The following is a 5,224-nucleotide window of genomic DNA, read 5'->3' as shown; positions in this document are numbered from 1 at the left end:
AGTTCACTAATTTATCTACGAAGGTAGATGATAATTTGAATGACACAAAACCGGTAGTCTTTAATGACACAGAAGAGTGCGAACAAATTAGGAAATTCAAACAAAGTCTGAATCAAATTAGTACGCAACACCAAAGAGAAATCCGGGAAGTACAGGATCAGCTGACACAGGTAATACAACAATTACGTATTTCAGAGGACACTCGCGCTCCAACACGGAAAGAGCGACATAGAAATACGGAACAGCCACAAAATAATATCACAGGGCACTTCGGAAATTATGAAAGAAATTGGCAAGGTACACCGAATTCTGAGATGGAACCGCCGACACGACGTAACAATGACCGATATGCTACCCGCCGAGACGATGATTTTGACTATAAGCTGTTCATTACTGCACGTAAATTCAAAACATTTAAGAATTCTGGCAACGACATTCATCCACAAGCGTGGCTCCATCAATTCTCTCATTGTTTTCCTCCCAACTGGTCACTAGAGCACAGATTAGAATTTATGTATGGCTGCTTAGAGAATGAACCAGCTGTAAGAATGCGATCGGTCATTCACGATTGCCACAGTGAAGGAGAATTTTACCATGCCTTCCTCTCAGCATATTGGCCGCAAGCCACACAAGACCGAGTAAAACATGGCATCATGATGATGAAACATTTCGAACAATCTGAATTTTCCAGTCTTGTGAAATATTTTGAAGACATGTTGCACAAGAATCAGTACCTGTCAAACCCATACAGCCTGTCAGAACTCATCCGCATTTGCTTAATCAAATTGCCTGAACATTTACGGCATATTATTTTGGCAGGCCGTTGCAAAGACGACATTGAAGCTTTTCAGGGACTCTTACAAGAATTAGAAATTGACACTGACAATCGCGGAACGCGAAAACAGGAACACAACAATTACAGGTCACATCCGTCGCAATTCCGCGATGAAAGAAATAATAACTGGACACGACAAGGCTATTCTCACAATACAAATCGTGACCAAAACAGACACCACCCGTATGACAACCGTTGGCAGAGTAGTAATAATTACAGGGAAAGGTCACCTCTCCGCGGTAATGACTATCACAGAGACAATCAGAGAAACAGACAATATGGGAACCAAAATAATTACTATCAAGGGAGACAGAATAACTTTAGACGCAACGGTCCAGCGCGCAGTTACGATTCAGAGAGAAATTCTCCACCACGTGACCGACAAGAAAGAAACTATGGAATCTACCGACATGACGACAGACGATATGATCGTAACGACAGACCTGAATTGCAGCAGAACTGGCGGGAATCAAACAGAGCAGGGCCCTCTCGACAAGGTGAATTTGTAGAAGTTAGGTCTCCAAATCCCAATAACGACGCGCGCCAACAAAGACACAGTAGGCAATGACTCATACCGCTGGCAGCCTCAAAACGTAGTTATCAAACTGACGACGCAGCTGCCGTAGCTAGTAATTACGTTAAAATGGAAGAAATTAGGGACATATTACTCCAGGAACACGACGTAAAACACAACAACATTGCATATCCTGTGATTCACATTACTGTAAATGACGTAAAATTTACGGCAGTACTTGACTCAGGCAGTCCCATTTCAGTAATTAGTGAAACAGCTTTTAGCAAATGCAATAAATCGAACGATTGCCCCACACTTCCGTTACGCAAGATTAAATTACAAAGTGCAGTCATTGGAAAAAGTGTAGATGTACACCAACAAACCAACTTAGAATTCTTTTGTCAGAGCCACAGCTTCTCTATGAACTTTCTTATTGTTCCATTGTTGTCGACGGAAATTATACTGGGAGTAGACTTTTTGAATGAATACAAAGCAATCTTAAACTTTCACGATGCTGAAATAAGTTTAGAGAAAGAAGGTAAGTCAATAGCTTTGAAATTTGAAGATTGGCTCTCAAACCATGACGAGGAAATTAATCGGATTTTCCTTCTGTTAGACAACAGTTCGGAATTTTCTACGGAACTAGACACTAACAGTCGCTCTGCAAGTACTGACAGGGATGATATCGACGGCACAATTGAAACTAATGAGTTAATTCAGAATAAAATTCAAACAATTGAGAATTGTAATTACACTGATAGGCAGGACCTTTCTGAGATTTTACAAGCACATTCCACAGTTTTTACTCACAAAACAGGAACAATCAAGGGATTTCAATACCAATTTCGTGTTCATGAGCATACTAAATTTTGTGTTAGACCATACGTAATTCCAGCACATTATAGGGACCGTGTTAGAACAGAAATACAATCCATGCTTGACGACGGCATTATTGAGCCTGCAGTAAGCTCATACAACAATCCATTACATGTTGTTGAGAAGAAAAATGGATCGATCAGGCTTGTCTTAGATTCGAGACAAATCAATACTATCATTATTCCTGAAACAGACAGGCCGCAAACGTTGGAAGAACTTCTTCAAAATTTTAATGGTGTAAAAGTGTTGTCTTCCATTGATCTCAGATCCAGCTTTTATCAGATCGAACTTCATCCAGAATGTAGAAAATATACAGCTTTTCTTTGTTTTGGCGTTTGTTATCAGTTTCGGAAACTTCCTTTTGGTTTGAACATTTCCTCGGCAGCATTCATTCGCGGGCTAAATTCCATATTACCTGAGCTCTTAAAACGTCACATCACCTTATATGTGGACGATATTCTGATAGCAGAAGCCTCATGGGAACAACATAATCGCATCCTCAACAGCGTGTTACATATTTTTGCAGAATCTGGAATTACAGTTAACTTGGAAAAGTCTGAATTCGGTAGGACAAAAGTGAAGTTTTTGGGACATATTATTTCTTCTGAAGGCATCCAGCCGGTTCCTGAAAAGTTAGAAGCAATCAGAGCCATTCCAATTCCATCCACAAAAAAACAAGTCCGCAGTTTTCTAGGTCTCGTAAATTTTTACCGTCGTTTTCTGAATATGCAAATTCTAGTTACACCAAAACTTTGTTCTCTCACTGGAAAAAATACTATTTGGAACTGGGACGAACAAGCACAGTTGGAATTCAATTCTTTGAAAGAATCGCTCCTTAACGCGCCAATACTAGCTCATCCAGATCTTTCACAAGACTTTTGCCTAAGCACGGATTCTTCTAAAGTCGGTCTTGGTGCCCATTTATTTCAAGAAGACACAGAAAATGACATTACTGTTCAGAAAACCATTGCTTTTGCTAGCCGAGTGCTAACAAAATCTGAAAAAAATTATTCCGTTACTGAATTAGAAGCTTTAGCTATCGTTTGGGCATTTAACAAATTCCGTTTCTTTCTTTATGGTAAGCACGTAAAAGTATACAGTGACCACCGTGCATTACAATTTCTTATGTCTTCAAAATTAAATCATGACAGGTTAAAACGTTGGGCATTGTTTCTGCAAGAATTCCACTTCACAATAGTTTACATTCCCGGCAAGGAGAACATTGTTGCGGACGCACTGTCACGCGCACCGGCTGGGCTTGAGAAAAGTAACACAGAAAGCAACCTCGAGAGAAATTTCAGTATTCTTTACATCCAGAAAGTCGCCTTTGAAAACTTCATCACCACATCTTTAAAGGACATTGCTCATGAACAAGACAAAGATCCGATTTGGAAAGACATCAAAAGTAAATGGCATGAAAAGACACACACACAGATTCGGCTTTATTATCTGGTTAGAAACAACATACTGTTCAAACGATGCACTGTTGATGACAAGCTATGGGTACTTTGCATTCCAGACGATTTTGTTAATAAGCTCATTTGGTACATTCATTTCAGCTATGCACATTTTGGTCCACGAAAATGTTATCATATTCTTCGAACGACTTGTTATTTTAACAATATGGAAAAGAGAATTCGAAGAGTCTTGTCTATTTGTAAACTTTGTCAAAAGGCGAAGCCATCTACTGTCACTCATCGTGCTCCATTGTTTCCTATCATTCCTTCTAAATTAAAAGAATTTGCTGCTGTTGATCTCTTGGGACCGCTTGTCAGAACATCTAATGGATTTTCGTACGTTCTAGTCGCTGTTGAACTTACTTCAAAATTCGTTTCTTTCACTCCGTTACGTAAAGCCACTGGACGGTCTGTATCCAACGCCTTTGTTAGAAATTTCTTACGTGAAGTTGGACACGTTAGTAAAGTAATTTCAGATAACGGACCGCAATTCAGATCTGCTGTTTGGTCACGCATGCTTCGTAACCATAAAATCAAATCTGTTTTTATTTCATTGTACTCACCACATTGTAACCCGTCTGAACGGATTATGAAAGAAATCAATAAGCTTTGCAGACTTTATTGTCACAGAAAGCATCAGCATTGGGACAGATATTTACACTTATTTCAAAACGTGCTGAATGAAATGCCTCATGACTCCACTGCTTTACCACCTGTTCTTGTACTGAAGAATAAAGAACCACCAAACAGAATCAGAGAGCTTGTACCTTTTCCGAATACACGTAAACTTCGACACAAAGACATAATTGATTTGGCTATTAAAAATATAAATTCTGCTGCAGACAAAAGGAAAAAATTACACGGTAAAGCAAATGCAAAGAAATTATATATTGGTCAGAAAGTTCTCATTAATGCTCATCCATTGTCACATAAGAAGAAACACTTGAGTCACAAATTCTTTCTAGTTTACAATGGACCTTACAGAATCCGACGTATACCACATGATAATTGCGTTGAAGTTGAAACTCTGCGTACTAGGAAGAGTAAAGGTTTACACCACATTTCACATGTAAAACCGTTTATTGAAAGATAATCTGCTTTTTAACTTTGTCTTTGCCATAAAACATTTCACTTCACATTTCTAGTATGCTTTGTCACACTGAGAAACTGTTAACATGCAACAATGTTTGAAGTTTACTATCCAGTTTAGAACCTACGGAACATATTTAAACAGAAATTACGAATGCATTGTTATAGTGAACAGACGTCACAGTGTTATTGTGCGTGTACATTCTTGCTTGTTAGTTGCACGATTACGTAACGACCAAGAGGTTCACATACTTAGAACATTTACCAGTATTGCTAATGGGATTTTAATGCAACATTTTGGTTTACTTGAAAATACATTCTGGATTTAAAGTACTTTCTGTGAGATACCAGATGATACAGTGGTTAGTTTATGTGACAGCTACACGATTTTATCACGACGCTACTGATGAGTGACAATTTACAACGTTGCTTTTGCAGTTTATCTGTTTTATA

The sequence above is a fragment of the Schistocerca gregaria genome, unplaced genomic scaffold (assembly GCF_023897955.1).
Source record: "Schistocerca gregaria isolate iqSchGreg1 unplaced genomic scaffold, iqSchGreg1.2 ptg000474l, whole genome shotgun sequence".
Taxonomy (NCBI): Eukaryota; Metazoa; Arthropoda; class Insecta; order Orthoptera; family Acrididae; genus Schistocerca; species Schistocerca gregaria.
This window is presented reverse-complemented; position numbering follows the sequence as displayed.